Raw genomic sequence first — 25809 nt, forward strand, 5'->3', positions numbered from 1 at the left:
CACATGAATAACAAGTCTATTCCGGAGGAGGGGAAATCTCTGGGACACATATGTCTCTCCAGTATAATCTAGTCATGACAGAGATCAGGTATACATCTTTGGAGTGGGTAACCCTCTTTAATTTTGCAAATATGCAATATTTCTATCAGGACTGGGTCAAACACTGCCTTGTAGGTCAGGCACAGATCATACCTCAGTAATCGGTAGGAAAATGAATACAGTGATAGGGCTTTTAATCGGTCCATGTATGACATGCTGATTATACCCTGTACTTTGGTGAGAAACCTGTGATGACACTCCAGCTGTTGTAGTACATTCCAAAGGCTGCATTGTGCTTGATTATTGGTCAGATAAGGGCCAAACACAGTGGTACTATGACATCCTCAGACCTGGCTGCCATGTCCTTACTTATAAGCTAAGCCACATAGAAAGATTTCCTCACCACTGTGGACATATGGTAGTCAAAGTTCATATTATTATCTAAGTACCCAGATCTGTCACCACTGGGTCGACCCTTGGGGGGGGGGGGGGGTGCTATCAACGTCGAAATTTGTAGGGATATTTGATTTCCCAAAGGGAATTATTATGCATTTCTAAAATGTCTATTACCTGTATATACAATATTTATGCATGGGCATACTTGCACATGTGCGCGTGCACACACATAAAACTGCCAAGCTTATGTGAACTGTATTCTTTCTACAAAGTTGCAAATTAACAATGGGGATAAACAAAGCTTCTCCCTGTCAGCTATCTTATTTGTTGCCGCTATTTATCCCCTACTATACTATTGTGACAAAAGTTGTCAGGCATCATAATAAGAGATCAATGAATTACACATACTAGATACACAAGCGACTAAGTATTACTAATAATTACAAAGGGGGAACTGTGATCCTAATGAATATATTAAATTAGAATTCAAACCATCATTGCTTTAATGATTAATTATAAAAAAATAAATCAGTTAACATATTATAAATACTTATGTGAGCCTAAGGAACAGTGTATTCCTTCTGTACATACATTCATTTCCTTTACTTTCAGTTATGGTTATTCTCAATGGTTGATGAAATCAGAAGTGAAAAAGTATACCTTCTTTTTTTCTCTACTTGGCTCTGTGAATGTCTAAGATGTCTGCATTGCCACTGGTATTATTTCTTGGTTGAACATAATTAGATAACATTTTAACCAAATTCCTGCACAGATTGCATCCCTTAGGAAACACTACTGACCCTCTTTCTAGTTGGGTTTTGTTTCCCCAATATATTCATAAACATACTACTGTTCAACAGTTCATAAATTTAGATTTATTGAACGAATCAAACTGAAGTTTAACGCAGACAACACATGCAAGACTAACTCACTGACCCAGCTTACTACTGAGTGTGTTACTCAGAACACAAGTCCAAGATGAGTTCCAGAGATCCAACAAAGATAAAGCGTTATAGAGGTGACATTGTAACTCTGTCCTTTTAAAGCTGGAAGGTGGATATACCTCTTTGTGATGTCTGGGGTTCCTGCCAATAGACATACTTATTTTGAATTTTTCCAAACACTTTGTGTTTTTCTGATGACAGGACTAGACCCCATTCCTGAGTCAGAGTACAGTTAAAGTAAATGAAATTAGTATTGCTTCAAACTTTGTTTGCCAGGAGTATTCTTCTTAGTACATGCAATGTATCCAGAATTGTTTCCTTCTGCAGTTCATATGTATTACTAATAGATTTAAGTATGCTTGAACATCTTTTTATTAGCCCTGTTGCACGTACTACTTTTGGACTACCTAGGTTTCTCCTCCCCCCCTCCATTGCTCTAGTTTTTGCAAGCATACCATGGTATTTTATAACTTTACCTCTACACATTATGTAAGACATCAAAGTCAATGGATGTAGCTATTTCAATGATTAATGCTACTTCGGTCCTTTTTTCTTGGATTACTAAATCTGGTTTTATTGCATCTATTTTCTTAACTGTTGCTATTGGGAGAATCCAGTGTGATCTGAACCTTATCACTGTCAAAACTTTGTGATTCATGTTTCCAGTGCTTGACAGCTACGTAGTTGCACACTGTAGTGTTTGTAGAACACACAATTACACAGTTCTGCTACGTTCTTGTGCCATCTGTTATACAGCCCTCTGTCATAAGCCCGTACAACTGCATCTGTTTCCAGTTCTGTTTTACAGAGCTTACATTTGCCTGTTTCTTGACTTTTTCTGTAGACTTTGTAAATCAACGCCAACTAGCTTGGTCCACCACTATAAGTCTTCCATCTTTTGGTTTAAATTCATCTCTCCTTCACCATTCCTGCACCAATCTTGGTCATGTGGTTGTTCAAGGGGGTTTCCATAACTGTCACCATATTTGTGGGCTTTCCAAATTTCTTCACTCTTCTTCTGGCCCTTTTTGTTACATTCTATATTTTGTTTTTGCCACTTTCAGTTGCTGTCTGATTCTTGTCTACTTCTGGTTTGATGCTCATTCCCACTCCTTTCTGAAATGCTTCTGCTGAACTAGGTGAATATGCCTCCTTACACTTCCTCTCTTCATGCTTTAAAAGATTACCTATGTTTGGATTTGATTAGGTCAGCAAATATGTACCCAGCACCACAGTTGCAGACCATTACACATAGTCAGTTTCAAGGTGGTCTGTAACTCCTTCAGCCCAAGGAATGTATAATCATGGTATACCCTGTTTTTATATATCATGAAACATTTTCCTGTTTATTAGCCAAATGATTCAGTGGTTTCTGGGGCCAGTCAATTAAAACACAGGTGTAACTTAGAACTGGAAGAGTGAATTTATTTATAACTTGGATTTACTCCTAGATGTCAAGACAGTTTTCAATTGTAGCTTTAGTCTTCCGAAGTATTCCTTACTAACATTTTTTCTCACTTAGTCATGTTTTATTGTTGATCCTTCATTTATTCCCAAATATTTACAACCACCCTCCTGCTCAGATTCTTTTACATCCTACTCCTTTTCCAGGTTGACATTTTCTCGATGATGAAATTTTCCTGCGATTAATGTCTCTTAAATCATTTATGAAAAGTAGATGAAATCTCTCTGAAAAAATGAGGTTTCTTGAAGTTAAGTTGTAACCATGGTCTAGTCTATTAAACAGTTTAATGGGTTAAAGGGCAAAACAAAACAGTAGCGGTGACAAAGAATTACCATGGAACCTGAAATATCGCTGGGGTAAAAACTTTCCATTTATCACTCGATGGGTTGCCAACTGGCTTACTGACAGAACACACACTGTAAAAGTAGCCAACTCCAAATCCAGCTCCAGACAAGTGACAAGTGGAGTACCTCAGGGTTCAGTCCTGGGACCGCTCTTGTTTGGCATCTACTTCTCTGAAGTACAGACCAACACTAAGGGACTCTGGCTAACAAAGTTCGCAGATGACTGCAAACTGGGAGCCATTACTGAATCCCCAAATTATGTGGATATTCTACAAAAGGGCCTTACAGAAACAGATGTTTGGTGCCAGAGCCATGGGCTCAAGCTCAATGCCAAGAAATGTATAGTTATCCCCTTTGGGAAAAAACATGTACCCATGAATTACCACACAGGTGGCAATACACTAAACACTGAAAGTGTGATAAGAGACTTAGGGACACAGGTGGACAGTGGTCTCACCTTCCATAACCACATCGCCACAACAGTCAGGAAATCCTTCCATGTGGCACACCTCATCACTAAGGGCTTTTCATCTAAAAAAAGGAGGTCATTGTCCCACTGTACTCATCCCTCATTAGACCCATTATAGAATACAACGCCCCGTTTGGTATGTACCTCTCAAGACATCTGCAATAACTGGAAAGGCCGCAGAAATACCTCACTAAAAGAATCACAGGCCTAAAGCAGATGCCCTATGCTGACTGCTTAAAAAACTCTAGCTATACTCTGTTACATATCGTCTACTCAGACGTGATCTCTGCTTAACATACAAGGCCATTTCAAACACAGAGATGTTGGACATGCTACACTTAAAGAAATCCCAATCCCTAATAGCCACACGCTACAGTGATCTAAACCTTGTCATCACAATGAACAAAACATGCTAGAGGGATAGGTTCCTGACCCAGAGACTCCCCAGACTCTGGAATAGACTACCCATATATGTCTAGCAGAGCGCCTCTTTCGCCCTCTTCAAAAGGAACCTTGACGATTGGATGGGAGATAGGAAATTCACCCTGGGGATCACGTCAGTCACCCTGCTAGACAGGGGTCCAGGGAAGCAAATATTGTGGGAAGAAATATCCAGGGAATTGTTATGGCTAGGCTTGTATAGGCCCTAGGGCCGATAGCCTAGTACCAACCTACGACTTCACTGCATAGTGGTTTGCCATTGTTTCATAGTCATTGCAATGTAATTAATTAATATAAGGGTATCCTATACCTCTGTAAGCATTCCATGAGTGTGGAATGTTCTAAAATGTTTTTTTATTCTATCCATGCCGTACTTAGATTCTTCCTCTTTTATGTAACTCAGTTATGGCTTTATTTAACTCATTACAGCCTGGTGATGCTTCCAGATGTTTGTAGTTACATCCTACTGATATCCCTTGGCCTCTAATGTAACCTGTTCATATTTGCTTTGATAATTCCAAAACCATGGTAGGTACACTTATTTATTTATATTTGTTTACTGGGGTAGTGCACTGATCTCAGTGGACCACTTTGCAGGCCCAGCCCCAGAGAATAAGATCACGAAAGAAATGAACAAAACATATCTACAGATGAAAGGATATGCTAAAATACAAATCTAGATAGATACAGTGGATATAAAAAGTTTACACACCCCTGTTAAAATGCCAGGTTGTTGTGATATAAAAAAATGAGACCACACTAAATCATTTCAAAACTTTTCTCACCTTTAATGTGACCTATAACCTATACAATTAAATTGAAAAACAAACAAATCTGTTAGGGGGGAAAATATAAAAAAATAAAAAAACATACAATAAGCTGGTTGCATAAGTTTGCACACTCATAAACTAATACTTTTTTGAAGCACCTTTTGATTTAATTACAACATTCAGTCTTCTTGGGTACACACCCGCCATCAATTAGAGAGACTCCGATTAACCCCAAATAAACTTCAGCTGGATTTTCCTGACATTTACTCAGTTGCCTGCTACAGCAAAAGCCATGGTTCGGAGAGAGCTTACAAAGCATCAAAGGGATCTCACCATGGAACACAATGAAGACAGTCATCAAAAAGTGGAGAAAATATGGGACAACAGTGACGTTGCAAAGAACTGGACATCCCTCAAAAATTGATGAAAAGACTAGACAAAAACTGGTCAGTGAGGCTGTCAAGAGACCTACAGCAACACTGAAGCAGCTGCAGGAATTTCTGGCAAGTACTGGTTGTGTACTACATGTGACAACAATCTCCCATATTCTCCATATGTCTGGGCTATGGGGTAGGGTTGCAAGACGGAAGCCTTTTCTTACACATAAAAACATCCAGGCCCAGCTAAAATTTGCAAAACAATATATCAAGTCTCCCAAAAGCATGTGGCAAAATGTGTTATGGTCTAATGAGACCAAGGTTGAACTTTTTCGCCACAATTCCAAAAGGTATATTTTGCGCAAAAACAACACTTCACATCACCAAAAGAAAACTATCCCCAACGGTGAAGCATGGTGGTGGCAGTATCATGCTTTGGGGTTGCTTTTCTTCAACTGGAACTAGGGTTTTAGTCAAGGTGGAGGGGAATTATGAACAGTTCCAAATACCAATAATTTTTGGCCCAAAACCTCCAGGTGTCTGCTAGAAAGCTGAAGATGAAGAGGAATTTCACCTTTCAACATGACAATGATCCCAAGCATACACCCAAATCAACAAAAGAATGGCTGCACCAGAAGAAAATTAAAGTTTTGGAATGGCCCAGCCAGAGCCCAGACCGAAATCCAATAGAACATCTGTGGTGTGACCTGAAGAGGGCTGTGCAGAAGAGATGCCCTTGCAATCTGACAGATTTAGAGTGCTTTTCCAAGGAAGAGCGGGCAAATATTGCCAAGGCAAGATGTGCCATGCTGAAAGACTGCTACCCAAGAAGACTAAATGTTGTAATTAAATCAAAAGGTGCTTCAACACAATATTAGTTTAAGGGTGTGCACAGTTATGCAACCAGCTTATTGTAAGTTCTTTATTTTTTATATTTTTGCCCTTAACAGATTTGTTTTATAATTGAATTGTACAGATTATAGGACACATTAAAGGTGGGAAAAGTTTTGAAATGATTTATTGTGGTCTCATTTTTTTATATCATAAAAACCTGGCATTTTAACAGGGGTGTGTAAACTTTTTATAGTCAATACATTTTACAGTTGCAAAAATATGCTACAACATTTAGTTCAAGAAGCAGTTTATGTCAAAGCATGGATAGAACAATGGAATTATGTTTAGCAGGGCTTTATGGCTAAGATGTAGTCACTGAAATGGCTTATACTGTAGATAGCAACATGTCACTACATAGAGAGGTATTCAGACATAAGAATTGCCAAGTGACAACAACTGCAAGAAAGGACACCACTGGGAGAAGAAAAAGAAAGGTAAGAGAGGCATGCCGAGGGAAGAGGATTAAAAAGAAGTAATGTGAGAGATGCAAAGGGAAGAGGGAAACAGGATGAATGACAGTCAAAGTAAGGTGAGGTCAAGATGAGATAAGAAAGGACTGAAACAGGGATAAAAAGGTGTGTCAGACAGCTGCAGGATTCATGTAACATGAACTTTGCTTGGGTGAAGAGGTGTTCCTCGAGCTAATTTCTGAAGTCTGAGTACCTCTGGATGTCTCAGGTTGAAAGAAGAGTCTCATAGTTTAGGTGTCAGGATGGAGAATGCATGGTCAGTGCAATAAAAATTACTCTTTGGAGTTGGTAGAGTGGACTGAGATTGAGAGAAACCCCTGCGATAATATGTGAGGGTTTTGGTGAAAACTTTATAAAAGAGAGGGGATGATGTCTTAGGAGAAAGGGCTCTGTAAATTAGTGATCCTATTAGAAGATTGGCTCTCAAATGCACTGGGAGACATTTAGTTTTGACGAACGTTAGGTGTTCATTATTGGGGAAGTTAGTAACAAACTATCAGATTTTATTAGAGATAGTTTGTAAGCTGGTTGCATTCTACTCTGAGGCTGCAGCTATAGCAGGTAGTCCAATCTGAGCTGAGATAACAAGTTTTCCTTTGTCTGTGGCAGCTTTGTCTGGCTTGGGCAGAAGAGATGACAGCTTGTTCATCCGGAACAGGAGTGTGTAGTTGAAAGTTAAGAGATTGGTGTACCCAAATGTCAAGGTATTTGAATGATACGGAAGTTTCTATGGCGGTACTCTTAACATCTTTAATATAAAGGAATCTGGTGCTTTGGCTATTTTTTGGTTGGTTCCAAACAGCATTGTTTTTTTCAGGATTCATTATATGTTTCTGGCCTATTAGACACTGATTGAGGGACTGGAGGTAATCTTGGAGTTAAGTTTGTATAGAATGGGATTTGTGTGACCTGTAGATGGCCATATCATCTGCACAAAGAATTAGATGCATCTGAGGATGGTCAGAGTTTAGTTTGTTGATAAATATGGAAAATAGCAGAGGGGCTAAATTGGAACCCTGGGGATACAATTCATAAGAGAAGCTTTTTCAGAGGTGGTGGTGCCCACTTTCACCTTGAAGGATCTATTCATAGGTATTTACTAAACTAGTGACCACTATGGCCTTTTTAAGCCTAGTCAGGCATTCCAACTCTCTGACAGGTTCCGATACCACTGATAAGTATACACAGGGGCTTGGGAAATGAACATTTACAAGCAGGGGCCTAAAGATGAACCCTTTACAGGCTCCCTGTGTCCATTAGAGACACAGGTGCTAAACCAGGGATGAACTTCCTGTTCATCATCCAACTGTCCAAGATACACTTGAAATGAGTTACGGAGTAACTCTGCTTCACATAAACAGGGAGCCTCTTTCAGAGGAGGGGTAGTCTTTAGGACCCATACCTGTCTCTCTAGCAGGTCCTGTTTATTTATATTACAGGCAAGGCTTAAATCTTTAGAACAGGTAATTCTGGTTCATAGATAGGTACTAGGCTATCGGCCCAAGGGCCTATGTAAGCCTAGCCAGCAAGGTACCATAGCTTACGCCACCCAAGAAAGTTATTTTCCTGTGCCACTGTCCAGCAGAGACGCAGAAGTGATCCCCGGGGTGTATTTCCTATTTCCCATCCACTCAAGATTTAACAATACCAATTTTGTTGGCAATTATGTCAACACTTTGCCTAAATTAAATGAATTCATCAGTATACCTAACATCATTTTTTCTATGGACTCAAATGATGTTTCGTCTTCATATGGTGAACAACAAGACAACACTCACAACATTGCTTGGAAACTGAAACAATTTGACCACACTTTGTTAAAATATAAAAAATTACAGGTCGAAGTGTTATATTTCCAGGAATGCATTAAACTAAAAATTGTACCCAAGGGACTCCGTCAATGGAAATACCCATCGGGCGTAGTCAAACATTCAGATTTCCATTTACGACTTATTCAGCTTTTTAATAAACAGGGGCTTGACTTCTTGGAACTACTTATTGGGGAATACAATAACCAGATGACTGATTTAAAACATCAATTAGATACATTTGATAATGGTATCACTTTGGACCCTGATTTTGGGCGATACGAATATGATTATAAAAGAATTTTTACAAGTATCGATTCTCTTTTGGTCAAGATTACGGACACCAAAAAACGTAAAATCAATAGGGATAAAGCAGCATATGAGCAAAAACGCGCATATCCCGATCCACCTCTTAGTCGGGTGGATGTTAATTCTAGTACTTTAGTGTCTTCAGTTATCATGGCAACCAACAACGTCGGTGCGTCACGCACCGATGATGTCATACAACCATCTGGTACTAATAATGGCGTTTCTAACACCAATGTAAACTCTGAAATCCGACGTAGTGAACGGATTCAAAACAACAATCAACAGCAACGCCAAAAACAACAACAAAATAACCAACATCTAGGACAAAAAAATGATCACCAGGGTTTTCAAAGGGCCAACACTTATTCCAACAAAACGAACTCCAATTGGGGCAAACGAGCACAAGGCAAGAAGAACAACAATCGGCGCAGGAGGTAATTCCCGCTGATCACCCTGATCGTTTGGTCATTCTTACAAGTACTAGTGGCGATTTCAATGTTTACAATTTTCCCCCTTTGGTTATCCCACAAGAACTGGTTGATTTACTATCAAAAGGTTTCAATTTTGTACCATATTCTAAGCCTGACCTTGCTCGAGCATTGTGTGACCTTAAGATTTATATACGTAAGATGAACCTTAAAGCAATATTTGGACATTCCAACAACATGTTTTCTGATGAACGCGTTTCTAGCATTTATAATCCTCCATTAGACAACAATTTGGCTCTGTTTGAAAAAATGTCTGAAATCCACTTTAGAGCTTTAAATAAGGATTATTTTCGTTATAGATGTTATAACATTCTCGAAAAGGACCTTATCGCATATGTTAGAACACATAATATCCGCGTCATGAAACCTGATAAAGGTGGTGGCGCTGTTCTTATGGATGAGCTAGATTACGAGAATAGGATGCACAATATGCTTTCGAGTTCTAGTTATACTAAGGTTTCATTAAATGAACTAAATCAGGCTTATCAAAGTATTAAGAACTCTTTGAGTGATTTATTTATTGAAGCAAGTATTACTTTAGAAATGTACCACTATTTGAGCATGCCAGCACCTTTGGTGCCTGTCATATTTGGGGTCCCTAAACTTCACAAAAATGTTAATGATCCACCCTTCAGGCCCATCATCGATGGACGTAAATCGATCACTTATGCATGTGCAAAATGGGTCGACAATAAATTAAAAGATGTCTTAAAATCTGAGACCCAAATATGTCACGACTCATGACACGTGCTACAACAATTTAATAACATCCCGTTTGATTCCAATTTCAAATTTTTGACCATAGATGTCAAAGATTTGTATACGGTAATTCCACAAGGGCTTGGTACTGAATGGGTGAGGGATTTCTTGTTGTTTAAACAGCTTCCAGGACATGACATTGATCTGATTATTGGTCTTTTGGAAATAATTTTGGGTAATAACTTTTTTATTTTCAAGAAAGAATTATTTTTACAGAAATCAGGTGTTGCCATGGGCTCCCCATGTGGAGGGAGCTTTGCCAATTGTGTCATGGCATTTTGGGAACATTCTTTTTTGTTCCCACATCCTTTGTATAACCAGGTAGTCGTCTGGTATACACGTTACCAAGACGACATATTTATTGTCATGAAAGGGACCAAAGAGGACGCTATTAAGTTGGTGGAAGTCATGAGCTCTTTTACATCCTTCTTAGAATTTACTTTCCAATTTGAGGATCATGCTATTAATTTTTTGGATATTCTTTTGGAGAAGGATGTAGAATATGAAAGATATTGTACTAAAATATACAGGAAGCCACTTTATAGTAATGTCTTCTTACACTTTACCAGTAATCGCCCATTCTTTCAAAAGAAAGGTGTGGTCAAAGGTCAGCTGGTAAGAGCGTCTCGTATGTGTTCTAACGACGACGATTTCGATCAAGAATGTAATCGGTTGGGTGTGATGTTCTCTAACAGAGGCTATCCACCTAAATTGATTCATTCTATGATTAGGGAAATTAACCACAAAAGACAAGTTGGTCTTCTGGGACCCATTCTAACTGCAGGTTATATGCCAAATTCCCCTATAGTGTTTCCCATTGAAGGCAACGATGTAACGTTAAATGTATTTTCAACAAAAAACACAAATTATGGTACTAGTTTTTTAACACAATACAATGATTTAGCTTCACAACTCAGAGAAGTTTTAAACAACAATTGGGACCTTATTTCACAAGATCAAAATCTCAGTACAGTTCTTGGTTCAAAACCTTTAGTAGTATTCAAGAAAGCACCTTCGCTGAAAACTCTCTTTGAATTACCTATTAAACAATATAAAGTTAGTAAGGGTATGTATAAATGTGGGCGCTGTAGTTATTGTAAGTTTATTCAAATTGGTTCTACTTTTCAAATCAGGGGGGTTAGATACTCTATCCACGATAAATTTAATTGTGAAAGTCAAGGTGTCATATATTTAGCCTCCTGTAAATTATGCCCTGTATTTTATTTGGGCAAAACTGAGCGTCAACTCAAACAGCGTATTTATGAACATATGTACGCTATTTCTAAAGGTACAACTTCCAATGCGTTAGCTAAACACATTGGTGAGTTTAGTACGCATAGTTTTTTATTTACAGTTGTACAACAGATTTGTTGAAACCCGAGGGGTGGGCCTTGGCACTTGAAGCTTGAGGAACAAGAGTTGTTATGGCAACTGAGGACGAATGCCTATGTGTATCCTGGGATTAATGATATGTGTTCAATAAAATGCCTTCTCAGGTTAAAAGCACTGGAGCGTTAGTTCCAGTTCAAGCTTTAGTTATTATTTATAAGCTTTTTAACGTGAAGAATGTTGGTGTTGTTTGAAAGTGATATCTGTAATCTTTCTGTGATGTTCCTAGTTGAAAGCTCTGTTCTTAGTTGAAAGTCCTATACTGCTGGATAGCTTTAAGCTTTAATTTTTAATTTTTAACTCAATTGTATTTAATTGACTCAATTATTGTTTTTCTTAATTGGATGTAATTAATTTTTGATCGTATATATGGTGATAGTGTTGTTTGATTCTTTGTCTGAAGAAGTGCATACACGTTTGGTGCATGAAAGCGCTAACAATAAAATTTTAACAACACTCATAGACTTTCTTGGTTCGATTTAGCTGTGTTTACCACTGGGTTTTCGTTTTTTTGGATGTTTCTTGAAGAGTGCTAATGAAGAACTTTGCTTGACATAGATGGGTAGCTTGTTCCAGAGTATAGGAAGTCTCTGGGACAGGAATCTATCCCTCCAGCGTGTCCTATTTATTGTGGTGACAAGGTTTAGGTCCCTAGAGCGTGTAGCTTGGTGGGATTGGGATTTCTTTAGGTGTAGCATGTCCAACAGCTCTGGGTATGACATAGCTTTATATATTAGGCAGAGATCACCTCGGAGTAGGTGATATGCTACGGAGTAAAGCTGGAGTTTTTTGAGGCGGTCAGTGTAGGGCATTTGTTTGAGGCCAGTAATCCTCTTTGTGAGGTACTTCTGTGGCCTTTCCAGCTGCTGCAGATGTCTTGTGAGGTACATTCAAAAAGGGGCACTGTACTCTATAATGGGTCTAATGAGTGATGAGTAGAGGGGAACAATGACCTCTTTTTTCCTGGATCAGAACCCTTTTATGATGAGGTGTGCCACGTAGAAGGACTTCCTGACTACTGTGGCGATGTGACTATCAAAGGAGAGACTATTGTCCACCTGGGTCCCAAGGTCTCTTATCATGCATTTGGTGTTAAGTAGATTGCTGCCTATGTGGTAGTTCATGGGTACAGAGTTTGTTTTGGAGATATGCAGGAGGTCCATCAGGGTGGAGTCTAACAATGCCTTGTAGGCCAAGTATAGATCTCACCTTAATAACCCGTATAAGACAGAATATAGGGACAGGGCTTTGAGGTGGTCTGCATGGGACATATTACTTACACCCTGTATGCTTTTAATGAGAAACCTGTGTGGACGCTCCAGTTGATGGATGTGCCTGGTTAGGTACATATTAAAGGGGAGCACTGTACTGAATGACAGGTCTGATGAATGCTGAATACAATGGAACAATGACCTCCTTGGACCTAGATACCATACCTTTGTTTATAAGTTGCACAACATAGAATTATTTCCTCACTACTGTACACACGTGATGGTCAAAGGCTAGATTACAATCTATTTGTGTCCCAAATCCCTGACTACTGGGTCGACTTTTATGAGAGTGTTGCCAATGTAAGAGTTACCAGGGGGTTGATAGTATTATACATTTCTTGGCATTTAGTTTTAGTTCAAGGATTTGACACAAATTATTTGTATGCATCAGCCCTTCCTGGAAAACATCAGCATTGGTGGGGGATTCTTCTATTGCTTGTAATTTGCAATTGCCTGTAAATTTGGTCAGCCAAAGGCCCTTGACATTGGCCTTGACATCAGAGAAGTAAATGCCAAAAAAAGCAATATCAGGGCCAGTCCCTGAGGGACTCCACTTGCGACTGGGCTCTTTGTAGAGGTGAATTCCCCATTCAAAACTTCCTGGTTCCTGCCTGTGTACCAGCTGGCTGTCCATCGGATTACATAAAAGTTTATACCTAACCTCTTGACTTTGTTAATGTCCAAGTTGGGTATCGTGTCAAATGCCTTGGCCAGGTCAAGGTAGGTAGTGTGAACCATTTTGCCCTAATCCATTGCTTTGGTGACCTTCTCAAAGAAGTCCACCAGGTTTAGCAGGCATGAACTGCCCTTGACAAAGCCAAACTAGGTTGGGTCCTGCGTCTGGAGTTTTCTTATGTCATTACTGATCATTTCCATGATAATTTCTTCCATGGCTTTGCATATGAGACTAGTGAGACTTATGGGTCTACAGTTTCCAGAGTCTGTAGATGTCCGACTCTTATGCAGAGGGATGACTGTTCTCCATCCATTAAGCAGGAAGCCTGTTTGAAGGCTATGGTTAAATAGATATTCCAGAGGGCCTGATAGGTCATGTTTCATGCTATTTAAAAGGCATCCTAAAGTGTTCTTGGCCTTAGAGAAAGCACTAAGGATCTGTTCCCTAGTGATAGCAGGGATAGTTATATTTGACAGTATTTCTGAGGGGAGGTTGAGGGGCGGAGAGATGGGTAAAGTTGGAGCTGAATTTGTCTGCCAGTAAGTTTGCTATACCTTCTGGCTCAGTATAGGTTGTTTTCATTAACAATGAGTTCTGCACACAACTGTGTAGTGCCTTTGAGGTTGAGGACATAGCTAATTAATGCCTTGTGGTTGTCCTTGGTCTGTGAAGCTAAATATACCTCAAATTTGGCTTTGGTAGACCTTATTTTTCCTTTGAGTTGTTTATTTTGATGAGAGTGCTTTTAACCTCTGGGCGCTACACCTCCTAATTTTTGCCATGATTTCTTCCTTCTGTTATACAGTCTATTGAAGTAGTGATTCCACCAAGGTAGCTTGTTTTTTTGAGTTAGTTCTGTACTTATTTCTGGTGGGTACAGCTGCCTTTATGCAGCTATTAACATGGTTGTATATGGTTTCTTTGAGCAGTTTCATGTAGACAGTAGTGTTCTTGGGGTTTATGGGGGCTTGAAATTTTTCCAGGTTATCACTTAATAATAGGAAGTAAGCTTTAAAAGAATTTCTGAACATTCCAGGGTTAGCTGGGGTTCTGTTTTTTCCCCTCTTCAAAGAAGAGGTGAGGAAGTCTACAAACCAAGGTTTTGTACCTTCACTAATGCCAATTTCAGTTAATTTGCCCAACAGTAAGTTATGGTCAATTGTCAGGTTGCCTTTGTCCATACTGGATAGGAAGTTATCTGTGAGAGAATAGGTTCATAGGTGTGTACTGGGCTAATGACCCTGGGGCCTTTACAAGCCCAGCCATAGGATTACCCTGGCATTGTGCCACCCGACCTTCGTTCCAAGTGTCTCTGTCGAGAAGAGCCACTGGAGTTATCCCCGGAGTGAATTTTCTATTTCCCATCCACTCATCAAGATTTCTCTTGAAGAGGGTCAGAGAGGTGGTCTGCTTGACATGTATGGGAAGTTTATTCCACAGCATGGGCAGTCTCTGGGTTATGAACCTGTCCCTCCAGTACATTCTGTTGATTGTAGTGATGAGGTTGAGGTCTCTGGAGCATGTGGTGTAGAGGGATTGGGATTTCTTTAGATGTAGTAATTCTATCACAGCTGGGTCAGACATGGCTTTGTAAGTCAAGCAGAGATCGCCTCTAAGTAGGCAATATGAGACAGAGAATAGTTGGAGTTTTTAGAGTCTCTCCACATCGGACAAGTGTTTAAGGCCTAGGATCCTCTTTGTGAGGTACTTTTGTGGCCTCTCCAGTTGTTGCAGGTGTCTAGTGAGGTACATGCCAAATGGTGCATTGTACGCGATGATTGGCCTAATGAGGGAAGAGTAGAGGGAGACAATGACCTCTTTCTTCCTGGATGCAAAACCCTTAGTAATGAAATGTACCACATAGAAGGACTTTCTGACCACAGTGGCAATGTGGTGATCAAAACAGAGGTTGCTGTCAACCTGTATTCCCAGATCTCTTATAACGCCTTCGGCGTTCAGTGGACTACCATCAATGTGGTAATTCATGGGAACCAGGTTTTTCCCAAAGGGGATAACGACACATTTTTTGGCACTGAGCTTAAGGCCATGGTTCTGACACCAGTCGTTGGTCTCAGTGAAGCCATTCTGTAGGATGTCAACATCACTTGGGGAGTTAATAAAAGCTCCCAACATGCAATCATCGGTAAACTTTGTCAGCCAGAGTCCCTTTGTGTTGGCCTGGACTTCAGAGAAGCAGATACCAAACAGGAGAGGACCCAGGACTGAACCCTGTGGGACTCCATACATGACTAGTCAGCAGTCTGATTTGGAGTCAGCTACTTTCACCCTGTGGGTTCTATCTGTGAGCTGGTTTGCAACCCAACTAGTGATATAGGGGTTGACGCCTAGCTTTGTGAGTTTTTCTATGATTCTTGAGTGAGGAATGGTATGAAAGGCCTTGGCCAGGTCAAGGTAGGCTGTATGAACCACCTTGCCTTCATCCACAGCTCTGGTGACTGACTCAGAGAAGTTGACCAAGTTGAGCAGGCATGATCTACCCTTCAGAAAACCAAACTGTGTGGGATCAAGAATTTGGAGATTCCCTATATCCTTGTTTATTAGGTCCATGATGATGCATTCCATAGCTTTGCATATCAGACTCATCAGGCTAATGGGGTGATAGCTCCCAGGGTCTGTAGTCACTCCTCCTTTCTGGAGAGGGATGACTGTAGCAGTGTGCCATTCGGTAGGGACAAAGCCTGAGGTGAGGCTGTGATTGAACAGGGTATGCAGATGAGGTGCCAATTCACTCTGTAGTTCATGTAGAACACAGCCAGGGATACTGTCAGGTCCCATAGAAGCTGTATTCTTGGCCTTGGACAGTGCTGTTTTAACCTGTGCAGCAGTAATACTGGGTGCCTGGCAATCTGCTGGCACTGTGATTGGTCCTTTGGGGGGGGGGGGAGTAAAGTTGGCACTGAATCTGTTGGCCAGTATATTGGCAATATCTGTTGGCTCGGTATAGGAGGTACCATTGTGCAGTAGCTCAGAGCAAATCTGGGTACTGCCATGGAGATTCTTTACATAACTGTAAAAGGCCTTGTGGTTGTCTTTACAATCTGCTGCAATTCTGTTTTCATACCTAGCTTTAGCAGGGGTGTCCAACCTTTTGGCTTGCTGGGGCCACATTGAGTGAACAGAAATGGTCTTGGGGCCGCATATAAAATATATCATATAGTTAACTCTTTTGTTGCTCCGGAAGACTACAGTCGACCTCCTGGCTGTACTGTAGGTGCATTTGAACAATGAATAAAAATAATAAATGCCTATTATTTGCCTTAAAATTCTAATTCTCTAATCTAACAGTTAACTCTAACATCTTAGTTTATATATATATATATATATATATATATATATATATATATATATATATTACAAATAAACAGATATTCACTACAGCACTAGCATTTCTCACTGGGAAAAACCATTCCAGCAGTCCAACTACGTAAAATGTCAACATCAGCAGTCCTACAATACTATAATCCACAAAAACAACCCAACAAATTTGCAATAAAGTAAAGAATTCACATTACTGACTTAATAAAACAATTCTGAATAAGCTACAAGAGGGTCTCACCCAAACAAATAACTGGTGCCAGAAATATGGCCTCAAGCTAAATGCCAAAAAATGCATCATCATCCCCTTTGAGGACAGTGATGTCCCCACAAATTATCACATTAATAACAATGTTGTAAGCATGCAATAAGTCGTATGGTACTTGGGCACCCAGGCTGATAGAAACCTGACTTTTGACCACCACGTTGTCTCCGTTGTAAGGAAAGCTTTTTACATGGTCCAATTCATTAGTAAGGGTATCTCATCCGGGGACAAGGAGGTCATAACATCCCTGTATTCTTCCTTTACAAGAGCCATTATTGAGTGCAATGCCACTTTTGACATGTGCCTCAGCAAAACACCCTGCCAAAAGAAAGACTACAACCATTTCTGACAAAAAAGCTTCTTGCTTTCCTCTCTCACTGGCCCCTATAAATTTCACCATTGGCTTGCTTTCCAGGCTAAGAAAGATCCTGCCTTAAGAGACTTCCTCTACCTCAGATATACTGGTTATACTTAAAACGCTCACTACAAAGACCACAGCCTTCACTGCAATATAAACAAGCCACTTTTATGGACAGGTTCTTGACACAAAAACCTTCAACTTCTGTAAAAAGCTCCTCTCATTATCAAACAATGTAGTTCAGCAACACGATGGCTGGATGGATAGCCATAAATGTAGTCCTTGGGTAAGTAGCATAGCCTTCATCAAACCAGATGGAAAATCCACATACTAACCTTTCCCAGTTGGATGGCTAAAGATCTAATACTGGTTACTCAAGTCTAGTCTAGTTGCCCAAGAAGAGGGGCATGTTTAACTAAGAATTCCATTTGCAAAATTATATTCAGTATACATATTAAATCTCTCTCTCTTACACACACACACACACACACACACACACACACACACACACACACACACACACACACACACACACACACACACACAGACACACACACACAGACACACACACACAGACACACACACACACACACTCAGACAAAGCCCCTGCTTGTAAAATAGGCAACCTCAGTAATCACATGACACCCACTCACTGAATGAAATTGTCTGGAAGTCAAAATATCTGAAAAAACAATCATAATAGAGATGGATTCATCCATGTAATTTCCCACCACCAAAAGGACCATCAATAAATTAACAAACAACTGCTCGTCAAAAAGTAAATCAATAAGAAAACCATAAACTATAATGCTACATACTGGTGTAAACATATAACTTGTGTCAATCCCCAGGTTAATCCATACCAAAAGATTGTTTCAGAGCTTCAGCTATGTACAAACAGCTTTCTCCAAAAAACTTAACTCATTGATATTTGCCTTGCTGTAATTATAACTGTAAAAAAAATGTTTTTAAGTTTATTCTGTACCGCAATTATTCTCACTGTTACGAGATGTAATCTCTGCCATATTGTATGAGTACTACATCCATAATTTTCTGTCTCTCTCTCTCTCATGTATTATATTGTTTTGTGTTATTTTTGGAGCTTTTCTCCCCGGGCCTCCGCTGAAAATGGACCTGTGCCCAGTTGGACTTTCCCGGTAATCAAATGTAAAATAAAATAAAATAAATAAAAATAAACTTCCCTGCAATCTAAAGCCATTTGACATTCTGACATTTTAATTTGTGCAGAAATTACTCACAGACTGACAGTTTACTGAGCTGTAATGCTGACCTTCGCTTTTGAAAAAAACAAATTCCCAAACTTTGTCAATAGCTCAAAGTGTAGAGAGGATTATTTATTTATTTTTGGAAAACATCTTTAAAACTGTTAAATTGATTACACACCCAGAAACACAGAAAAGTTGTTGTGATTATGTAAACCACAGACTGCTGCAAGAAATCAAAGTCACATTAGCACTCTATGCTTATGTCCGAACAGATGAATCATACCTGTCAATTCCAAAAGAAGTAAAGTAGCTTAATAAGAAGGTTATTTGCAAGGTTGCATGGCAGTTTATATTGGAAATCAGCAGAGATATTAAAAAGGCTCTGTTTTTCATAATTATGCCGAAAAGTCTTCCAAGGTAAATACAACTTCTGATTTAGTATGGAACCATACCTCTCAACCTTAGAGCAAGAAATCTGGACAAAGCGAAAAATAAAAGTGGGACACAGGCCCAAAAATAATTATGCATCACAGACACCATTGAAACAACTGTAGCTACAAACATTATACATCACTTATAATCTTTCTATCCCATTATTGTCAGTTAAACATTATATGGCTCATTCAGTCCTGCCTTCTTTTGCATCAAAGAAAACCATGCTTTGAGATGACAAATGCATTAAAAATAATACATAAAACACATTGCATCAACATCCTGCAACTTCCTACCTGCAAGCAACCACGGAGCTTTCACTGAAACTAGGGCTGCTTGTTTCCCCAGAATGACAGCTCTCCCTAATTAAGTCTAATGGTATACAATCTACCAGTATCTGGACTACCTGAAATAAATTAAATTATGGCCTGTAAATTGAAAGTACACTTTGTTTAATTAAACTATATTTCTAAGCCCACTTACTATATTTTTCAGTAACATCCCAATATCCATTTCCAGGTCACTTTACAAGACATTGGCAGTGGTAGACTTGGCATCCTTCAGAACCCCACAGGCCCACGCTAATACATTGTCCATTAAATGTAAATATCCATCCACTGTAAATGGCAAGAAGCTATGTCTTAAAAAATCTACTTCTGGCATGCGTACCAAAGTATTAGGTTTTGAAACAAAGAAACATATTCTCCACAGTCCGTAAGTCTCTTGTCTTTAATAATCATCTACTGTTGCAGCACTCCCAACACATAAGCACACACATACACACTAAAATCCCCAACATTTAAAAAATGACATTGTGCCCACTTGATTTGCCAGTATTGATGATCCGCCAAAGCTAAGCTTACTGTTGTCCAATCTACCACTGCTTAGAACCCACCAATGAAAAAACAGTACTAGGTGCTTTTTTGTTTGTCTGAAAAAACAATCATTCTTACTCCCTGGACCTGCATTACCTTGGGCAACTACTTTTATTTCCTAAGCAAAAGACACATATTGGAAGATGAGGCAAAAATCCAGACATTCTTTGAAAATCCATACAGTTAAGAGGTATGAGTTCATGTTCAATACAGCACTCTCCCTGTCAGGAAAGCCGCAATTTAATGAAAGTGTACTCTTACTGTGTGATATATTTGTGAGCTAACTTGTTTGTGTTCAGTAGGTAGACTGATCATTGTTAGCCTCTTTGTGCATGCATCTCTCTCTCTCTCATGCACACATACGCACACACACACACACACACACACACACACACACACACACACACACACACACACACACACACACACACACACACACACACACACACTCTTCTACTTTCACGCACACAATTCTTTCATGCATGCACTCACTCACTCCGTACTTACCTATTAACACAGGTAATTTGCTGTCCCTTTCAAAGGCAACAGCGGCAAATCCATACATGAGTCCCTCTTCAGCGAGAACACACACACACACACACATGCACACGCACACGGACACGCACACACACACACACACACAGATTGTTCGGCGCAAAATAATGACGTAAACACACTGACCCTTTTTTGGCTCAAAAACAAAGCTAGAAGGTGCTTTGGCGCATGCGCACACCGACATTAGCGTTACAGGTCACGGGAGCGAAAAACACAAAACAAAAAAAGTGTTCTGGGGCATGCGTACATCGATGTTGCAGTTAGAGGTTGAGGGCCGCATGGAAGAGCTCTGAGGGCCACATGCGGCCCGCGGGCCGCAGGTTGGACACGTCTACTTTAGAGGATTTGATGACGGATCTCAACTTTTTATTGAGGCTGATAAGGGAGTTTTTCCAGTCTTGGGACTTCATCTTATTTCACATCAGTTTCCTCCTTCTGTTGTAGAGTTTGTTTATGGCAGGGGACTACCAGATTGGCTTCCTTTTTTTGGAGGAGAGCGTCTTTCTATTAGGTATGGAAAGATCCATGCATTTGTGTACATGTTCATACAGTGCATTGGTGTATGATTTGGCAGTCATGCAACTATTCTCCATTTCCATGGGTGCCATGAAGTTAGCCACCTCTGTTTTTAGGAGCCAAAGTTAGCTTTGAGAAGTTTTTCATGGTGGTTACCTTTGTGGGGGGGGGGGGGGGGTGTATTTCCAAGGTGATTAGTTTGTGGTTGGATCTAACCAGGGAGGAGCTGTCTACTAGTGTAGAGCAACGGTTGCCCAAGTTAGTAATAACCAGGTCAGAATGCTGCTACCTCTTGTGGGGGTAAGAATGAGCTGGTCCAGGGCATTGGAATTAATGAACTCCAGGAAACATTGGGCAACTGTACAGGTACATGAGTAGTTTTCCCAGTTAATGGAGGGGTAGTTGAAGTCGCCTAGTATGAGCGTGTTAGTTTGGACCCTAATATTCTCCAGGGTGCTTAGAAACATAGAGTGTGAGTCTTGGGACATGGTTGGGAACCTATAGAAGGCTATGACCTGAATCGCTGAATAGCTGCACCTGAATTATCTCTGATGCATCATGTTGGGCTACCAGTCTGGGAGGTGTGCGCATCCTTTATGAATATGGAAACACCACCACCTTTGGCGCTTCAGTCCAAGTTCTGGGACCGAAAGGTGTGGAAAGAGTTATAGCCTGGTAGTGTAGGGTTGCATTGAACCAGGTCTCTGTTACAGCACAAATGTCGATGTTCTCCATTTTAAGGAGTGCTTCGAGTGAGTGCATTTTGAGATTTAGACTTCTAGCATTGAGCAGCATGACCCTCAGATTGCATTTGTTTGTAGCTGTTACAGTGGTGATTTGGTCTTTGGAACACCGCCTAAAAAAGGCACTATAGGGGTGGCAAGAGCCTTGGCCAGTATCCGGAAGCCCAGTGGTGACAGATGCAGGCCACCTCTGGCAAAGGATCGAGGTTTGTCAATCATGTCATCCCAAGCAGACAGATACTGTATCCCCTGAGAGTAACACCAGAAACGTTGCCAATTGTTGAAATCAATCATTTTCTGCATTCTGGGTGATGGTAAGATGCTGCTCAGGGCTAGGGTCATACCCGCCTGGACAACGTATTCTGAGAGGTCCTCCATGCCTCTTTTCATGTAGTACAGGGCGGTACGTCTCAGGTCATTCACAACCACATGTACAATGGCTGAGTCATATTTGTACCTGTTGTTAAGGGACCTGAGTGTGCATGTTATGTGATGGATCCTGGCACTTGACAGGCAGCTGACTGTTACTTTCTCCTTATTCAACCTAGTGAGTGGGACATGTGTGTGCCTCACTATCGAGTCACCTATGACTAGTGTGTTGGGCATGCTGTTTTGCCTTAGGGGCTTTGGTTGAGTGGCAACACTGTTTAGGAGAGGTATGTGTCTTGTGATTAGTGTTGTGATGTGGTGGTCAAGTGTGTTTCTGCTTTGGAGGTCTCTGCTGTTTGGGTAGATTTTTATTGACAGCCTCCGTGAAAGTGGTTGTGTGGTTTGTGTTTTTATGTGAAGGCAGTGCTGGTGTGTGTTCTGGAGGGCGATGTGTTCCATATGGTGTGGTGCAAGTGTTGACCTTCTCCTCTTGACCAGCTATTCCGGTCTTGGATGGAGAGTGTGTGGCTTCCAATTTGGATATACAAGTGCATCTCTCACAAGTCTGAGTGCTGGGAGGTAAGAGGAGAGGGTTGTTGGTGTACATGAGGCAGTTGCTACATTGCCTCAGGATGCCCAAGTTCACCAGGTTAATAGAAGAAAGCACAGGGAACTAACATGCCTGGAGGGGTGGGCATTAATAATAAATACTGACGCTGTTTCCTTGTAGAACGTTTAGTGCTGACAGCACTTTTGTGTGCTACAATAATTGCTACAAGAAGTCTGATAAAGTGCTAGACTAATACGCTAGTAAAAGTGCAGGAGAGGAGAGAGCTAGCAGATCTAAGGTAAAAATTGAAGAGCAGACTTTGGCACTGCTCAGAAGCTTACAAACTGTCCTGGATACAGCAAATCTGTATCTGGACTAGACTAGTTACAGGAAAGGTGGGAAACAAGTACAAACGCAGCTTTTAAACCAGAAAGTTGAAAGAGAAGGAAAGACTGCCCAAACGGCCAATAAACTACATTTTCTGGGCCAGAATCCACTCCTCTTGTGGTAGATATGCTACCTAATTCTTACCTCTCCCACTGATAAGCTAGAAGGCTTCCCTCACACACAGAAAGGCTTGGGGTGCTCAGAAGCTTACATACAGTCCTGGATACAGCAAATCTGTATCTGGACTAGACTAGTTACAGGAAAGGCGGGAAAAGCGCAAACACGGGCTTTTAGACCAGAAAGTTGAAAAAGATAGAAAACTGCTCAAACGGCCAATAAACTACAATTTCTGCACCAGAGACCACTCCTCTTGTGGTAGATTGGCTACCTAGTGCTTAGCACTCCCACTGGCAAACTAGAAGGCTTCCCTCTGACACAGAAAGGCTTGGGGGGCTCAGAAGCTTACAAACAGTCCTGGATACAGCAAATCTGTATCTGGACTAGACTAGTTATAGGAAAGTTGGGAAACAAGCGCAACTGTGGACTTTTAAATCAGAAAGTTGAAAGAGATGGAAAAAACTGCCCAAACGGCCAATGAACTATAATTTCTGGGCCAGAATCCACTCCTCTTGTGGTAGATAGGCTACTACCTAGGGCTTACCACTCTCACTGATAAGCTAGAAGGCTTCCCTCCAACACAGAAAGGCTTGGGGGACACAGAAGCTTACAAACAGTCCTGGATACAGCAAATCTGTATCTGGACGAGACTAGAGAGCTGTTAAGGTGCTGTTTCCAGACCAGAATCCATGTTGCTTCCTGGACAGAAGATGGTATTGATGTAAATAAGCAGTAATTTGGTTGTAGATAATATTTTCTAGCATTTTGCCTAGAATGGGAAGTACTGTGATAAGACAGAACCACGAAGCTGTAGCTGGCTTGGGTAGTTTTGGAAAACGAGTAACAATTGCTGTCTTCCATATCTGAGACATAATCTTATTAGTTAAGTTACATACAAGTTATTGAAAGATTTCATCTCAAAGCCTATGTGATGGGCAAACAACTGTACTGATCTTTGATCTCTGTCTAGTGGTGTTAAACAGATATTAATTGTTGTCCATATATTATTTTTGTTTTGCCATAGTCATATTTCTTTGAATATCTTAAAAACCAGGTAAGACAGATATAACTGCTTAGCCTCATACCGAAGGACAAAGTGCTGCTGATAGTATTTGTGTAGCTTGAGTGGTTACTGAGCCATTGTACATAGTTTATAAAATAGTACAAAATTAATATTTACTGTGTTTATTATTTAATCCAGTTTAAGATGTACAATCTATTGAGCACTACCACTGTAAAGATGTGTTTGTGCTGAACAATTTGCCATTTACATTTCTTTACTAACTCTTATGGCTCCGAAGATATGAACATTTCATTGAAATGCGAGGCAGCAACTTGATTTTGTCAAAATGTGCAGGATGCAATCACTGAAAGTTAGAGTACAAACCTCCAGAGTTCCACTGGAGTGAGTGAGTTAATAACAGATGATTCTTTGTTCCATATGACTTTCCTTTATTACAGTTTTGTTCTATTGTTATGAATGAATTTTGTCCATATAGCTTTAAACTCTGCATCAATTCCACTGTATAACTTATAAAATAGAGGAATGCAAATTATTGATCCATAGTGCTGTAGACTATGTTTCGAAATTGTTCCTTACTTGTAATATTTAGCTAGTTTTACTCATATAGGGTATGACTCAGAAATTATTACTGTAATCCTCTGTATTTTATTATATTTTTATGTATCTTGATTTTGGAGGTTTTGTTCCCCTGGTCTCTGCTGAAAATGGGCTACTTGCCCAGTCGGACACTATCCAGTAAACAAATGTAAACAAATAAATAAATAGTTCTTAGGATATCTTGCGAGTTCACTTTTAAGGAGGAGCATGCTTTTAGCTGTTGTTAACCAGGTTGGTGTCCATTCAGGATTGTACACATAAATAATTTATAGTAGAATCATCAGCATATTGGATGAGACTGGAGTTAGGAATGGCTTGGAATAAATCATTTATGAATATGTTGAATAGTAGAGGGCCTAGAATGGAACCTTGAGGGATGCCTGTGGATGTATTAAGGACGGGTGAGGTAGCTTTTTTCATTTAACTGCTTGTTGCCTGTTTGTAAGATAGCTTGAGAAACACTGGGTAGAGGAAGGAGATAGGTTAAGTTTAGAGAGTTTGGTAAGAAGGAGGTTGTGGGAAATAGAGTCAAATGCCTTGGAGAAATCTAGGAAAAGAGTGGATACAAAGTGGCCAGAGTTGCGGGCTTTGTTAATTGTTTCTAAGAAGGAGAGGAGGGCAGTGGAGGTACTATGACCTGGTCTAAAGCCATGTTGTGTGGAGGTAAGAAGCTGATTATTGATGAGGTTAGGTAAGAGGTGTTGGTGTACACACTTCTCAAGTAGCTTAGAAATAGGGGATAGGATGGCAATAGGGTGAAAGTTTGGGATGTCATTATTACTGCCACCTTTATGGTGAGGAATAATAAAGGCTTTCTTCCAGAGCTGGGGGACCAGGCTTTCTGAGATAGACCGATTTAATTAGTATGCTGATAGGGAGAGCAATGGCTTCTGTGGCTACTTTTAGGAAGTAGGAAGGAATTTCGTTAGGGGCATTGGAATCAGGTTTTAATTTTAGGAGAAGTTTTTTTATGGTGGATATAGAGATGGAATTGATAGAGAAAGGTGGAGGTTGGGGGCAAGGGATGCTAGGGGAGGAAGGGATGGGAGCACGCTGAGGAGGGGTTGTAGAGGTGTTGTTGAAGGATGATGTTAGCTTGCTTATGGACTCTATGAAGAAATAGTTAAATTGGGTGGCCAAATCCATGTCA

The 25809-nt window shown here is 40.3% G+C and overlaps 1 protein-coding gene across 2 annotated transcripts in view; it reads right to left on the minus strand.

The window, feature by feature from the left end:
- The window catches only part of B3GLCT (beta 3-glucosyltransferase), a 1903418-nt gene that overhangs the window by 271875 nt on the left and 1605734 nt on the right, over nt 1-25809 (minus strand). The window lies entirely within an intron of this gene.

This window comes from Protopterus annectens, chromosome 5.part1 (assembly GCF_019279795.1).
Source record: "Protopterus annectens isolate FY-2018-M chromosome 5.part1, PAN1.0, whole genome shotgun sequence".
NCBI lineage: Eukaryota > Metazoa > Chordata > Ceratodontiformes > Protopteridae > Protopterus > Protopterus annectens.